The sequence below is a fragment of the Aethalodelphis obliquidens genome, unplaced genomic scaffold (assembly GCF_003676395.1).
Source record: "Aethalodelphis obliquidens isolate GAN/ISIS:26980383/991018 unplaced genomic scaffold, ASM367639v1 scaffold25, whole genome shotgun sequence".
Taxonomy (NCBI): domain Eukaryota; kingdom Metazoa; phylum Chordata; class Mammalia; order Artiodactyla; family Delphinidae; genus Aethalodelphis; species Aethalodelphis obliquidens.
The window spans coordinates 13,908,525-13,925,928 of NW_020837969.1; the positions used below are offsets into that span (position 1 = coordinate 13,908,525).

Genomic DNA, 17,404 nt, shown 5'->3' on the forward strand with positions numbered 1-17,404 from the left:
AATGCCCATGGAAGGTATTTTCAAATGTTTTATATATTTAAACATTACAATTAAATTTGCTATATAATTAAAAGTTAGTAAGTTACCCATTGATATATAAAGGGGAACCAGTAATTCACTGCTAATTGTTTTGGTTTTTATTACGCAGAATGTGGGTAAAAATCCCTGTTCAGAATTTTTTTTCGGTATGGAAGTGTATACTACCACAACCGTGATATAAGAATGATTTTCTAAGACAAAATCTAAAGTCATATAAATCACATCCCCCTAAAATGTTGTCAGCAAAAGTGCCTTTCCAAATTAAGATTACTTTTATTTTAAGAATAGCAAGTATCATGAAAGAAAAAGAAAGGCTGAGGAACAGATGTAGATAAAAGGAGACTCAAGAGAGAAACTGAAAACAGTGTGTGACCCTGGCTTGGGCACTAGATCTGAAAAAAAGATGCCATCAAGCCTGCCATGGAGGCAGTAGATGCGTGTGAATATGGACTGTATGGTATATAACAGTGATGTTTCCATTTCATACTATATTATGGTTTGAAAAATGTATGTCTTTGTTCTTAGGAAACATAAATTGAAGTATTTAGGGTAAAGGGCCAGGGGCTCTGCAACTTACTTTCAGATGGTTCAGAAGAAAGAATAATAATGTGTAATAATGTCTTATGTGTGTGTGTTTGCGGTATAATTTGGCTCTTATAACAAGAGATAGAAGATAGATTTATACCTATAACCTGTGTACATCTATATCTGTCATTCTACCTACCTACCTATCTCTCTATCTATCGAGGGCTAACACAAATGTGGCAAAATACTAACACCTGGTAAATCTTAGGTGAAGGATATTGCCAACTTAGTTTATTATTCTTTCCATCTTTCTGTAAGTTTGAAGATCTTTGTTTTCAAGATAAAAAGTTTGAAAAATGGGGCTTCCCTGGTGGCACAGTGGTTAAGAATCCTCCTGCCAACGCAGGGGACATGGGTTCGAGCCCTGGCCCGGGAAGATCCCACATGTAGCGGAGTAACTAAGCCTGTGCGCCACAACTACTGAGCCTGCACTCTAGAACCCGCAAGCCACAACTACTGAAGCCCGTGTGCCTAGAGCCTGTGCTCCGGAACAAGAGAAGCCACCGCAATGAGAAGCCCGCGCACCGCAGCAAAGAGTAGCCCCCGCTTGCTGCAACTAAAGAAAGCTCACGCGCAGCAACGAAGACCCAACGCAGCCGAAAATAAATAAATAAATTTTTTAAAAAGTTTGAAAAATGAAATAAAATGAGAATAAAATAGTGTTCAAAACAAACACAGGTTTAAGATAAGATTACTTGATGAGAACGTTTATCAAAGTTAAAAGTAAAGTTGATAAGTTATAGACTAAGATGACAATGATGATTGATATTATGAAGAGGCCATAGAGAGTATTAGAAACATTTTGCACTGTCTTATTTATTTATTTATTGGCTGCGTTGGGTCTTTGTTGTTGTGCTCAGCCTTTCTCTAGTTGTGGCAAGCAGGGGCTACTCTTCGTTGCCGCACATGGGCTTCTCATTGCGGTGGCTTCTCTTGTTGCGGAGCACGGGCTCTAGGCACCAGGCTTCAGTAGTTGTGGCATGTGGGCTCAGTAGTTGTGGCTCACGGGCTCTAGAGTGCAGGCTCACTAGTTGTGGCACATGGGCTTAGGTGCTCCGCGGCATGTGGGATCTTCCCGGACCAGGGCTCGAACCCGTGTCCCCTGGGCAGGAGGATTCTTAACCACTGCGCCACCAGGGAAGTCCCATTTTGCACTTTCTTGAAAGAAGTTTGATATTTCCCTACATTTACTGCTTATACTGATACAAGCCACTTATCCCTTGGTTCCCATATTGAAATCCTTCTTAATCCGGCTTCACTGCTATAAAAATTCAGCAGGATCACTGTTGACTGAAGCAATATATTCTCCAGTCACACCTATCCCTGCAGACTCCACAGCTGGGTGACAGTCTTCTAAGCGATCCTGTCCCTGATAGAGCAGAGAAGCTGTTTATACAACTTAAGGAACAGAACTTGAGCATGGTTTGTTTAATGGGGTAGCACAGACTGTTATAAAGCTTAGACTGAATTTTCTAATTCCTAGCAACACATAGAATATGCCAAAAGATCTTTCTAAATCTTGCATAATTAGATATGTTAGCAATAACATGAAAAATGTGCTTTTAAATGGGACCAAGATGGGAAGTGTGACAGCTACCTTGGATGGGATTAGAAAGAGGCTTGGAGGACCTCTGTGAAGCAAATGGGATTTATTTCTAAGATTCCATCTTCCAAGAAACATATGCTGGGAAGCCAACTTAGTCACAGGCTATTAATCAAATGCCTTCATATCCTCTGAGGAAGTCTGACCTTGATTAGGATCCAGAATGACCTTCATAAATGAGAGATACCTGAAACCAAAACAAACCCAGCAGAGTGAAGGCTTTATGGAAATCCACTTATTGAATGAATTACAAATGAGAAAATGATTACTGAAGAACAAAATCTTGCCAGAGGGCAAGGGATAAGAATATAAATGTCTGCTACATAAAACTGTTTTTAAAAGCCGAATGTGAAGTGAAATCTATTAACACAAAAATACCGTATGTGCACCACAGAAGTAAATTCCATTCGTAGTTACCAGAACCCACTAGAAATTCTGTATCCCCTCTAGATTAAGAGGAAGAGGAAACTGTAACAGAAGGTACAGAAAGAAGATTTGGCCAGACTTAAATCCAGAGAACTTGGTCTTGCTGGCTAATAATAACAACATTGTTTTAAACATTTCAGTTTTATCAAGCTCTGGGCTTGCAGATGCCTATAACACCAGGAGCTTTCCAGAATGACTTTATCTGAAAATGTCCATTAATATGTGTCAGTACCAGGTGGCGGAAAAAATCTTAGTGTTAGCCAATAACAAAAGAAAAAGCTAACCGACAATGAACCTTCCACACCCCCCAGTCCCCCAGCCCTGGTAACCCCCCCCCACAAACACACACACACACACACACACACACACAAATGCATCTTGCTTGCCCCCCCTGCCCCCCAGAGAAAAGCACACTTGGCTTTTATTAAGCCCACAGGGTGAGAGATTCTTCGAGCCATATAGAAAAAGCTGCACTTGCTTCCAAGGAATTTGATTGTTTATACTTCATAATGATAAGCTAAAAAAGCTACCTAGAAAGAGGAGGCTGATGGCTTTTACTGTCCTACAAGGGGCCGTGGTTTGTTCTCTGAGAGGCACTCTGACCAAATTAACGAAGTGTATCTCAAGGGACCTTTTCCACTCACTATTGTTTCCTATGGAAACAGTGGCTCCCAGGTACCTTGTGGCGACGTGGCGTAGTGCCTGACTCCACAGAAAGCCATTGGGCTCTGCCGTCACCGCATTATTGAATTAGTAAGGGAACACATCAGCCTCAGCAAACAACGCCTGGAGAGAAGCACTTTAAAACAAACGCTGTTGGTTTCACCTGAGCCACTGAAACAAATTATGATGCACAAGGTGAAACTTGGCCGCCTCTGGAAACTCTGAAGAGGCAGCTGCCAAAGCCCTCAGCAGCCAAATCTCAGAGGAATGAAAATTAGAGCGGGTCACCTTTGCCCTTTAGAAGTACTTCTGATGCAACCGTTCAGTGAGATTTATTCATCGAAATGAGCAAATAATGAGGTCTGTGTAATACATGATTTGGTACATGTTTTAGAATCCAAGTGTCTGATACCAAATGAGAAAAATGTCGAAAACAAACAAACAAAAAACCAAAGGCACAAAATGTACTGGACTTAGTAGATGCAGTTAAAAAGCCTCCCAGTGACACAGTGACAGCATACACAGCTAGAAAAAAATGAACGACCTGTGTGCCCTTGCAGAAAACTGGATGGGAGCTCCATTTTATCAGGGTAGAACTGTACCCCAGAATGGTAATTATTTTACCAAATCTATCCAAAGCAGAATGCATTTCCTATGCTATCAAAAGTAAGACTTAGGTCCTAATTGCTGGATAGTTTTCTTGAACTGATAGTTGGGTAGAATGTTCTCCTTTTGGACGTTTTCCGTATCAAAGGAAGAAGATTAACTTTGTAAACAGTCCTTGTGGGTTTAAATTGGCACAAAATATCATTTCACAAACCACTTTACGATGGGCACGAGAGGGGATAAAGAATTCTAAGAGTTGACACCTAAACTGTATGTTGGAAGACATGGAGGCCTTAATGAGGGAAAGACGTAGAAAAAAGTCTGTAAACCAAGGGGATAACATGTGTAAGTGTAAGATGTGTGAGGGGCCTTGGTGGATTTTCTTTCATAAATTGGGTGAAATGAATGTATCCCCTGAGTGCCTCACAGGACTTTTATGAGGATCAAATGAGATAATATGAATCAGCTCGGGGTGGCCCCCTCAGGAAAGAGTCACATTTTTCTTCAAGGCTTCTACAGCTGGACTTTGAAAGTGATGCTACTCACAGACAGGGCCCTGGGGCAGCCCAGTTCCTGCTGGATTATACACTTCATGAGAGCAGGCATCATGTCTGTTTAGTCTTCACCTTATTTCAGTTGCTTAGCATAGCACCCGGTATGCAGAAACAGGCACGATGAATGAACAAATGAATGAATGAACAGCCTGGGGAAGTCGAGGGTGAATTGTATCTTCCTCCATGGCCGCCCCTCCATTCAATCCAACAAACATTCCTTTAACCTGTACTACCTGCCAAGAACCTCATCCGGTGTCAGGTTACTAACTTACAGCTCTTGTTCTGAGTGCAGGAAAGTACAAGTGACCTAAGTCGTTACATTACAACGTGATTTGCTCTTCGGTACAAATCTACCCAGGGAGCCAGAGAAATATGATTAGTCCTGGAGCTTCTTGAAGGGGCTCTACTTGAAGAGGACCGAGAGGTTTACAAGGGTTTTGCCAGTCTGGGAGCTCAGGGAAAGGATTGCCAGGCTGAGGAAGCAGCACGTGTGACGGAGACAGGAAAGCAAGTTCAAAGTTCGTACAACCTACATTAAGTGTAGCTAAAGCACAGGCTGGGGCAGGCGTGAGAGGAGATGAGGCGGAAAAGGTAGACGTGAGACAGTTTGTGAAATGTTTTGTTGTACATGTACAGGACTTTGGACTTTATCTTTCAGGAAATGGGAAGCCATCATAGGGCTTTAAAAAGAACAAAGATGTGACCATATTTGTACTTTAGGAAGATAGCTCTGGGACACGTTTACATAGGCAATACATTTTTTTAAAATATGTTAGTAAATGCTTTTTATTTTTATTTATTTATTTATTTTTGGCTGCATTGGGTCTTTGTTGCTGCACGCGGGCTTTCTCTAGTTGCAGCGAGCGGGGGCTGCTCTTCGTTGCGGTGCGCGGGCTTCTCGTTGCGGTGGCTTCTCTTGTTGCAGAGCATGGGCTCTAGGCACGCAGGCTTCAGCAGTTGTGGCTCATGGGCTCTAGAGCGCAAGCTCGGTAGTTGTGGCGCACGGGCTTAGTTGCGGCATGTGGGATCTTCCCGGACCAGGGCTTGAATTGGCAGGCGGATTCTTAACCACTGCGCCAGCAGGGAAGTCCCTAGGCAATATATTTTAATGGAGCAACTCATAGGGCTGTATGTTTTGATTACTTTTTATAACTCATCATTATCAGACATTTATTGAACATCTTTATCTGAGGTTATATTAGGTGCCAGAGACGTGCCAGCAAAATGAAGGACTCATAAATCATAAGACATATCAGTATTTTATGTTCCTCTAAAGAGAAAAAAAACTTGCCAGTAAAATTGTAACGTTCCGTTTTATGTTCGAATTTTTATTATTTGTTGGAATAGCTCTTTTAAATATATGTGGATTAAATTTCATCATCTGTCACTCTGGGCATACAAAAAAGAAAGAAAGAAAAAGTTGGCAAAGTAGTTAAGATGTTCTTAAAATTCCTCACGCTCAGTGTTAAACTCCTCTGAATGGCATTTAGATGCCCTCTCTCCCTCCCTGCAGCACACACAGTATTATCATCTATTTAGTAGTTTTCAAAATTTGGCATGTTTCAGAACCACTTAGAAAAGTGGTAAAAAATAGAGGCCCAGGCCATGCTTTGCTCCAGCAAGCCTGGGCTTCTGTATTCTTTGCTGTGTTTCCAGGAAATTCTATGACGCCCAAAGTTTGAGAAGCACTGCTCTATGCCATCAGGAGAGCTGCTGGCACAGGTGCACTGCTTAAAGTGGGTGCGCATCTTCTGTGTTCAGGACTCCCTGACACTCAGTGAGTTTCGACGTACGTGCACATGGCGAGGGTGGCATGACTGCCTCTGCCTAGCTGATAAGCGTATTGTTTCCTGGGATGTTTAAATGGCAGAAATGTGCATCTTAGGATTATTGAAAGATGATATTTTCTTTCAGAAATAGGACGGGAATTTTACAAAGTAGGCAGGGAGTACATTAAAGAGGATGATTACTTGATTTCTGTCATAGGGAAGTGATTAAATAGATCACGGTTCCTCCACACCATGGGAGATGTTCAGTGTTTAAAAGTAATTATGTAGTATGATATTTCCAAAATGTGTTCTGTGAAAGGCTATTCAAAAAGGGCACCACAGGCCAAAAATGTGTGGGAAAACCTGCAAACCATGTCTCTTTCTTAGTTTCATGGTGACCTCATACATCTTGAAAGCTCTGAGAAGGCCTGGAGTAAAGATCCTATTTGACTTTTTAACAAAAAATGTTCCTATTTATAGCACAAAAGATGCTCATGTTATATTTTAAAAATCAGCAACAGCAATAAGCCCATAAAAATGTGCAGTAACACAATTCCATTTTTGTAAGTAAAATCTGGGACATAGTGTCAAGGAAGAAGGGCAGTCAGGATTTACACTAAACATTAACCATATTTAAAAATGAGTGATTGGATGATGTACAAAATTTCTTTACTTGTGTTTGATTGTATACTCTTCGATAAACTGACTATCTATAATAAAACAGTTATTAAAAATAGTAATAATGATCATGAAAAACATCAAAGAAAGATTTGAGCTTTACTAATATATTCTCCAGGGGAAGCTTTGATGAATATAAAGATAATTTCAATGAGAAGGTGGGAATCTGTTTTATATGATTTTTTCAATTCACGTGAGACTGAGGGGAAAAAAATGTTAGCCATAAAGTATAGTAAGAGCAGAGAAGAACAGAATAAATGTAGGCATTGGGTGCTATTTTTATTTGGTCTTTTTTCAAGGTCATATATTTATGGAATCAAGATTTTTAAGCGAGTGAGTCAGACTGTTTTGTCTATGGTTTGATATAAAGGCCAAGTAGAGAATTCAGTGTATTGGATCTCAAAATTTTGTTCAGCTGTTGAAGAGAAATGACCTGAAATGAACAGTCTACAGCCTATACCTCCTGTGAGATAAGGAGTAGCTCTAACTAGTTAGGTGATCTTGGGTAACTTGCTTAACCTTCATGGGACTTGTTTTTCACACCGAAATGGTTATGGTTATTGTATTCGTTTCTTAGGGCTTTGTAACGAAGTACCACAAACTGGGTAGCTTTCAACAACAGAACTATATCGTCTCAGGGTTCTGGAGGCTGGAAGTCTGAAGTCAAGATGTCAGCAGAGCCGTGCTCTCCCTGAAGTCTCCAAGGAAGGAGACTTACCGGCCTCTCTTTAGCCTCTAGTGGTCGCCAGAAATCCTTGGTGTTCCTTGGCTTGTGGCAGTATAATTCCAATTTCTACCTTGATCTTTATAGAATCATCTTGCCTCTGTGTGTCTGTGTCCAAATTTCTTTTTCTTATAAGGACACATCATTGGAGTAGGGCCCACCCCGATTCTTTATGACCTCACCTTAATTTGATTACATCTGCAAACGCCCTATTTTCAAATAAGGTCACATTCACAGGTTCTGGGGCTTAGGACTTCAATATGTCTGTTTGGGGAACACAATTCAATCCATAACAGTTATGGTGTTATAATTATCATTTTTTTTGAGAAAAAAGTTGTTGCTCTCAATCCAGAGTTGGGGCTGTGAAGAACTAAAGCATAGACAATGTTACTGAACCGAATTAATAAATGAGTGAATTCCCAGGAAATTGATGGGAAATATCAAACAAGATGTTTATTTAGATGCTTTTTTTTTCCTCTGCTGAACTGACTAGAAGATTCTTCTACTGGATATAGACTGAATCTACCATTATAAAGTTGAAACAGAACAACACAAAGGGATATATCTGATATGTTGAAGAGATCCTACCAGATCTCCTCCAGATTGATTGCTTTTTCCAGGAGAATCTTCCAAAGCAAAATTCTCCAAACCCACGTTCTCACTTCAAAATGCGTCCTCCCCCGTGTGTGGGCGGTGGGCAGTCTGATGCCCAGGCGTGGATTCTGAGATCCATCTGTGGACTTGCATGTTCTCTTCAGTCATCAATTTCTGAGAAAACATGTATGATTTCATTGTATCTACAAAGGCAGGCGTTGCTTCTTAATTCAGACTCTCCCAGGCTTTACACCATTGTCTGGTTATAGGTCAAGTATAGCAGCTTCAGACCAGCAGTCATCTAAAGCAGTTATTGCAGCTTTCTAAAGTGCCTAAAATCTCAGGGAATTATTAGGCACATGGAGAACATCTTTTTTGTTGTTGTTCATTTTGTTCTGGGTGGTTTTTTTTTTTTAACTGTGTTGAAAATCATTTGTAATTTCAAAGCATAGTGTAATAGTCCCATCGCTGTGTCAATGTAATTTTTTGAGCAGATTACCATGTGCCAGGCACTATGCTACAAGTTTTATAAATATTAAGTCTGTTCTTCATAGTAGACCTGCCAAGTAGGAATTATTTTCATTTGAGAGATGAGAGATTAGGCTTCAAAAAATCATAATTTCCGATGTCAGAGAATTACATGATCTTTCTACCATACTAAATTTCTTATTGAAACACTTTGTAAATTAACTTTCTGTAAATGTAGAGACTCCTGTGCTTTGTTTGGGTCAGATTACTGGAAGTCAACTGTAAAGAAATCGTGATGTTTTCAGGGATTTTTTTTCTGCCATTTATCCAGGATAAATCATCTTGATCATTCTCATTATAATTTCTGCATCATAGAGTAAAGTATTATATTTTTTCATTGCTTTGAGGTACTGCACATAGGACTGTGGCAAGGGAGGAAGAATTTTTAGAATTTAAATTATTATACTAGCAACAGTTATCACTTCAGTATCAAACTACAGAGTTGCTCCTGACATGAATGATACAATTGCTGCTTCCAGCTGTTCTATACACTGGGTCTCAGTCCACTGTGAAGAAAGAAGAACAATGGTTTTGATTTTCTCTCAGTTGCAGTGACCTAGATTACTCAAGATTTCTTCTCTCTGCTATAGAAGATCTTCACCTAGAACTCCTAAAAAGTGAAGTATCTTAGGTCACCACAGGGAGTCTTTCTGCAGTTAATTAAACAAGTTAACCTGAAAGCATTTAAAGTCCATGGCTTAACAAGCCAAACAAGAACTTGATTCAAACAAAATCAAAGTAGGGGGAGCAGCGTTTTAGTCAGCAATATTTAAATCAGTGACAACTCGTCAAATGTGAACTCAAATCCTTGTAAATTCATTTGCCACATCAATGCATTTATAGCATAATAAACATTTCTTAGAGCTCAGATGCTCTGCACAACTAGGGGAACTTTCTCTAATGCTTTTCTTTACATTTAAGACTTGGTAGAAATATTTTTTGTCAGAGTGACCCATAAGGTACACTCATCAAGCTGAGGTTTGTGCCCTTATTGACCATTAATACCTGTTATTCCAGTTATACTGGTCTATGATATACATCACCCCAGGCCCACAGCACAGTGAGTCAGCATGTCATGGAAATATTTCTTGAGTATCCATTTGAAAATTTTCTTTTTCTTTGCCTTGTGCATTAGGCTTATACAAGTCATATTTTTGGAACAAAATAAGTTGGTCTTGTCAGCTGGTGAGTATAAGCAGATTTATTGAAAACAGAATTCAGAATATTTGAAACTATGATTATCTTGCAAAATCAGATAACATTCTATCTTTCCCTGATTTGCAGGGTCAGTGGGAGAAAAGGAAGGATAAAAGGCCAATGAAATCACACTAATTTATCCCAACAGATATTTTTCTGAGTTCTGTGAAGTGTCAGGCACTATAATTAGGTGAAATAACTTTAAAATAAGAACCAGAAGGCAAGATTTACTGTAAAATTTATCCCTAATTATGTGATCATGAGCAAATCACAGACTTTATGTTTCTCAGTTCCCTTATTTATATATTGGGAATGGTTTGGGTTCCTGCCCACTCCCACGTTATTATGAAGATCAAATGAATTTTTTTTTTTGCGGTACACGGGCCTCTCACTGTTGTGGCCTCTCCCGTTGCGGAGCACAGGCTCCGGACGCGCAGGCTCAGTGGCCACGGCTAACGGGCCTAGTCGCTCCGCAGCATGTGGGATCTTCCCAGACTGGGGCACAAACCCGTGTCCCCTGCATCGGCAGGCGGATTCTAAACCACTGCGCCACCAGGGAAGCCCAAATGAATCTTTTTATTTGCTAGTATAAAGGACAATGCAAATGGAATGCAGTTGGTTTTCCTTCTCCACTGCTACGGCTACCTGCCCCCCAACCCCCATCAGCACCATCATTATTGTCATCATCATCATTAGTGCTGTGGTTAGTTCTCTAGAAACAGATGATAAGGAGGGGATTTATTCAAGAAGGTTTACTGGGGAGTTACCCTTAGTTATAATACCTGTAGTGGAGTGGGAGAGGGAACCTTGAACAAAGAGAGAAGGTGAACTCTCGTGAAGTTTCAATAGAGAACACAGAAGCTGTGGTGCTGAGGTAAGACTTCCAATTTGTCCCAAGTGAAGACACAGGGACTGGGCCTTTATACTCCCGCATCCATCCTGCAGGCTGCCTACATGAAGGGGGCATAACTGGCTGAAACCATTCTTGGAAAGAGACTCAGTTGTGAGCTTTCAGCAGTACATACTCCTGGGGGCTGGGTGGGTGAGCACTTGGTCCTGAAGGGCAGATAGGAGGGATTTTAGCATCCTCTAAAATTATCATCATCATCATCATTGCCATCATTTGGGGCTTGAAATAGCCTTTAAGAAATCCTTGGGGGCCCAGTCTTTTCATTTCTCTTCTATAGCACAACAAAGAAAGAAAAGATAAAGCTGCCCTGATAGCAGTTAAGCACCACATTATAGCTGAACCTCAAGAGCATCCTAGAAAGGCATGAAACTTCGACCCACCCACAATCGTGGCAAGATCAGATACTACATGGTCCAAGAAGCAGACACATAACATAGTACATGAATTCCGTATCAAATATCTCTTGTCTCCACATTAATTGCCCTTTAATTTTCATTTCTTTAATTGGATGACAGATTCTCAGGGTGGGAGAGGGCTTTTTGCTGGTCAGTTGATTGAAGTGCTGCCTTGGGCTTGACCTCTTCTTAGAACCCTGGCAAACACTACCCAGCCTTTCCTGGATGGACCAACTCCTGTGATGAGAGCTCCCTACATTCCCAAGCAGTCTATTCTGTTGTCAAGGGCTTCATATGTAAGTGGAGTCTGCTTTCCCAGTTGTTTACCAATGGTCCCGTTGCTGTGTTATGGAACAGCAGAACAGATTTAACCTATCCCCTACGTGTTCCATACACATTCTTTTTGAACTAATTGTGCCTAGTTCCCAAAATTTGTTCCCAGTTTTTTGTTGTTGTTGTTTTGTTTTGTTTTGTTTTGTTGGCCATGCTGTGAGGCATGTGGGATCTCAGCTCCCCAACCAGGGATCGAACCCACGACCCCTGCATTAGAAGCGTGGAGTCTTTAACCACTGGACCACCAGGGAAGTCCTGTTCCCAGTTTGTAATAATTTTAAAACCTGTATCTTGCCTCTATCTTTTGAATATCTTCTTTTTCCTCTTAAACTGTGAAGATTGCTCCAACTTTTCTCTAACCCATGCAAAGAATGAGACAATCTTCATTCTTGCTACCATGCCTCTCTATTCATGTGACCTAGTATTAAAATACTACTCTAAGCTCCATATGTGAACACTGTGATGTGGTTGCTAAATAAAGCTCTGTTTTAAAGCCATTTATCTCTTAGTCTTGTAGGACTCTGCATAGACCTCAGTAAAACTTAATTTTGTCTCTCATTCTAACTCTTGGAGATCTTGATGGATCCTAATTTTGTTCTGGAATTTTTTTCCAGTACAATTAAGGTGATGACACAAACAAATTAATAAAAATATTGGACAGAACAACATGGAATATTTAGAGAAAGAGAAAATGAATGAGAAAAAGTAATCCCTATTCCATCCTCATCCTCACTCCCACCAGACACACAGACAGACAAACCAAGAGATGACTTTGAAGGACTATATGAAGCAGATTTAACATCCCACTTTCCACAAGGTAGGGGAGTGAGTTTTCCTTTAAGTTTTGCTCCCAATTTCTGTCACATAGTCTTATAAAATGTTAACAACTACCCCGTACTTACACACTGGAATAAAACATCCATGAAAAAATTATTTCATAAAGAATGTCAAGATATTTTTTCATTGATTATTAATTCCATCCATCTGCTTTGTACAATTCATACTTACTTATTTCTCCACCCAACTTTTTGAGTGGTACCAAAGATGTATCTCTAAAGAAGATCAAATAAATCATTTGATTTTCTGATTTAAATTTTCAGTTGAAATGACTTTACTGAATTGGACTAAGAAAGGGAAGAGAAGTATATCTAACACTTTTGCAGTCTATATCTTTTAATTCGGTAGTTTTCACTATAATTTTCCCAAGGGTCCCAGGTCCATGTATGATATAATTTTAAGAGGCACAATTGTAATTGCATATCACTTGATTACACATTTATACTGGCAATTTTGCAAGTCAAGTTGTATTCTTTTCACTTCACATTTTTTCGTTATTTCTATCTCTGATTACTATTATTAACTTAGATGTAGCAAATTGAAAGAAAAATAGTGAGAAAATTCTCATTGGCCATCTAGATGCTGTCAGATCATAGTTTGAAGAATGAGACGCTGAGCTATTGGAGGTTTCCCAATTAATGAATCTGCAGGATAATCATATAGAGGCAGGAACTCCAGCACACATGTGAGGGACTATGAGATGATAAAGCACATTTTTGCTGAATTATTCTTTGAATTACCCAATATCTGATTTTGAGTCTGCAAACAGAAAACGGTTATGGGAGGAAACAGCTGAATAAACATCATCATAAACACTGAAGAAATAGGGGCACATCTTTAGTGTGTTGGAAAGACCTCCTTTTGATCTCTGAAGTGCAGCCTTGTCCAATTTAAGAAAGGGAGTGGCTTCTGCAGTAAAAGTAAAGAAGCTGAGGTCCAGAGGATAAAGGAAAACTTCTCAGGACGGAGTCTTGCTGGTACTAATGCTTCTTTTTTTGAGGCACAACCTGAATAGCTCAGATTACTGCTGTTTGTCGAAGTAACATGGTTAATTATTTACCTTTCTCACCATTGGTTCAGATTCTTTTCCTATCAGACTGCTATGCCCAAACCCAAAACAAACAACCTCCCTAGAACAGTTAGTGATCATGTTAAACTGGGTTTGTGTGATGGTGATAGAACATTTTTCTATTCTTTCCTTCATGGTTTCTCTTGCTTCCATTAACCATTCTGCTAGCAAAGTTTTCTCTTGCTTCCAGTAACCATTCTGCTAGCGAAGGTCAGGAATAATTTGTGCTTCTGTGTTGATTGTACTTATGACTTGCTGTGACTTGGTTCTTTCTGATCTATTAAACCTGCTCTTTAGACTTCTTCCTTATTTTTTGAGCTATTCTAATTCCTCCATCCAGTATCCAGGGTATCTCAGATTTCACTAGAAAAAGAAGCCTGTTTTCCTACCCAAGGTTCTTCTGCTGTTTGGGTTTTTGATTATATGCTCTAAAACAGACCTAAGATGATCATCTAGAATTGGAATGATTTAATGATTGAAAATAATTAGACAGCAAAGCTGATATTTTGGGCCTTTCTCTTCTTTTCTCCAAGAATCCTTCCAGGAGCAGAACGCTCTGTCCAAATGTGGCAGAAGGAGATTTGGTAGGTGGGGTGGGTGCAAGCAGGTGCTCTTTTTCTGTAGCAACTTTCAGTCTCAATTCCATGCTCAAAGGAAGCAGTCATTCTTATCCTTGACTTGGGGTCTGGCTTTTCCTACTTAAAGTATATCACTCTTGATCTTTTATCCTTACTTTAAAGGTCTTATGCAGTTGCATCTTTTATTATGACACCTGAAATCATTTTTGGAAGCAAGGAAGATATAAAATAGGAAAGAAATAATAAAGGAGTGGAGCCCAAAGGGGTTAAACAACTTGGCCGAGATTATACACTGTTAGCAACCCATTCATTCATTCATTCATTCAGTCATTCTAAAAAGGCTCATTAAGTATTTATTATGTCACTCATATTAGGAGAGGTTTTGGGCATAGAATGGTAACCAAGACAAAGTACTCAGGGAGCTTACAGTCTAGAATAGAAGGCAGGTCTCTTGAGTCGCAAAGTTCTGCTCTTTCCACTGTACTCTGCCATGTTATTGGCGCTTAAAAACTGCATTCCCTGTGTGTCTACCTGGGGCTGAATGGAAACAAAACTGTGAAGCTAGAAAGACCTCCATTTCCTCCTCTCTAAATTGGAACTAATAATAGTGTCTAACTAGCAGGGCCACAGATTAAATGAAATAATTCCTATGAAAGGCTCAGCACAGTGTCTAGCACATACTAACTGTGCAATAAATGTTAAATATTATTATTACTGTTATTGATGTTCTCTGGCTATAAATATAGTCAATCTTATAATTATCGTAACCCATTTTCAAAATCTAAGCTGGGACTCATTGCTGAACCAAATGAAATTCTCATCAATAATCATTAGTCTGAATTCAAGTGTAATGGTTGAGGTTTAGTATTTTCTGAAATTTGCTTCTTTGAAAAACTTCTTTTCCTCTCATAAGCGCAGAGTTTAGTGGGTTTGATATTTATAAGATCTCACCTTTCTAGCTGTTACGGAGTGTTAAAAGTATTACTGTACAAGCTGGAACATTTTTCTAAATTACGTTTTTCTCATACATGGTCTTAAAACGTCTAATTCCAAAGAACAAAGAAGAAGTCATCCATGGAGAGTGAAGTCATAATTTTATTTTTATCTCTCCTGTCTGAGTATAACTACCACAGCACATCATGTCCAAGTAATGCGAACATGTCTGGTTGGCACAGCTACAATAGCAGGACTGATAAGTAACTGATCAGCTTATTCACAGAATTCTTTTCATGGGGAGGTCACTGTCCCCTTTGTTCCTGAATTTTTCAACAAAGCTTAAACATTCCAGAAACTGGTCATTGAAATTAAGTAAATGGCTTCATGTACACTGCTCCTGGGATTATCTTCTCGTAATACTGTGGCTTCTGTGCTTTTAAGTTTGCCTAATTAAATCCTTTCGAATGTACGAAGTTAAGCAATTAGCACTACTAAACCACATAATTAATATATGCCTTAAACACACTTTTAAAAATAAAATGGTTTGGGAAAGAAAAATTTTGAGTAATAGATTACTACTACATATGAGATACAAAAGGATTATCAGTGTCAACAACTATATGACTGTGGAATATTATCTTCATGTTTTTTTCATGTATAGTATGGGAATTACAGCACCTATTCACAGGCTTTTACAAGGATTTTCACAGGGCGCTTAATTGAATTAATATTTAATTTTGATGTTTAATTTTCAATTAATATTTAACACTAATTCTCAACTAATTTTCCTTTCAATTAATACAAAGTTAAATGTAATAAAATTCAATAGTATAATTCTAATGGAAATAATTATTCTTAAATTTTGATTCAGAAGGCACTTGATGTTTTTGTGTCACATAGATAACGTCTAACTCCCTCACTGGACTAAAAGTTCCAGGAATGTAAGCCTGCACCAAGTAGCACAGTTCCTGGCACGTAACACACACTCAACAGGTAGTTCTAGAATTAATCAATGGGTAATAGGAATATAAATTACAACATTAGAAATGTCAATTAATAGATATTCAGGTGATAAAATAATGGGTATACCAGCTTCTACAATATAAGTAAACACAAAATATAAAAAGTATACACATGAGACCCTAATTAGATAAACACATATATTTTAGAGTGTGCTTTTAGCATCTGTACATTTCTATGATGTGTTTAGGAGCGAAATATGCCCCCTGGCTCTTGAAAAGTTTAGATTCATGAGGTGAAGAAAAAAATATCCACATATTATTCTCAAATCAGGCAGGATTCGATCAACACTAAATGTGTATACCCCTCTACCAGATACATGCTGCTAGATCCTAAAATGAGAATTACTCTTCATGTTACCAAAATAGTGAATATAAATATTTCTATCTAAAATAATTTCAAGGTTGGGCCTTAAAAATGTTAACACCAAAAATGACTGAGTTTAGATATTATGGAATATCAGTATACATTTAATTTGATTTGCACATGAGAAAAAAGTAATCATTTTTTGCTAGCAACTGCACTACTGTTTTCAAACATATTCCCAAAGTAAAAATGTTTGTAAGTTATAAAATAGCCTAACCATGGAAGTTATAAGAAACATCAAAAATATCTCCAAAAATAATTTTCAAGAGTTTTATGGGAAAGAGTGGAATGAAATAAAGCATGCAAGTTACTATAAAAATGTTCAAGGAAAATAAAAGAATATTTCAATTCCAGTGGAGCTTAAAATTTTATTGACTTATAGGGAAAGGAATGAAACCATATCATCTTATATTCAGGTGATCCATTGACATTTTCCCCTGAGGAATCTAGACTACAGTAGAAAAAGAATTTCTCAACAGAACATTAGAATGTGCTTACATAAGTAAAAATTTATATGGACATTGCTCAAAAAAGTGATAAAATGGAGAGATTTAAAATTTTGGTGTGTGTGTGCGTGTGCGTGTGTGTGTGTGTGTGTGTGTGTGTGTGTGTGTGTGTTTGCAGCAGTATTCAGCTAAGGGGCATTAAGTAATAGAAAAACACTTTGGTCAGTTCTCCTCCATCCAGAAACCAACATAATGGCAGGGGATTCCAACTTCAATTTTTTGAAAGCCCCCCTTGAAGGTGGAGACTGGTTTTCTTCACAAGACGAAGAATCTCTGAAGAGACTCAGCCTGCCCTGTTGCCTTGAAGTTCCATAAACAATCTATTGTAGACTCAAGGGAAAATATGAAGTCTCTTGACATATTCATATGTCTCTTCCTATGATAGTGAAGCTTAATTCTGGGAAACCTAAGCAAGGATATAATAAACAATGACTCAGGTCTCCAGCATGATGCTGCTAAAAAGATTCAGGTGAAGAGCTATAGCTGCC

At 38.8% G+C, this 17,404-nt stretch overlaps 1 protein-coding gene across 2 annotated transcripts in view; it reads right to left on the reverse strand.

Annotated features, from left to right (window-relative positions):
- SORBS2 (sorbin and SH3 domain containing 2) overlaps positions 1–17,404 on the reverse strand; it is a 320,131-nt gene that overhangs the window by 210,184 nt on the left and 92,543 nt on the right. The window lies entirely within an intron of this gene.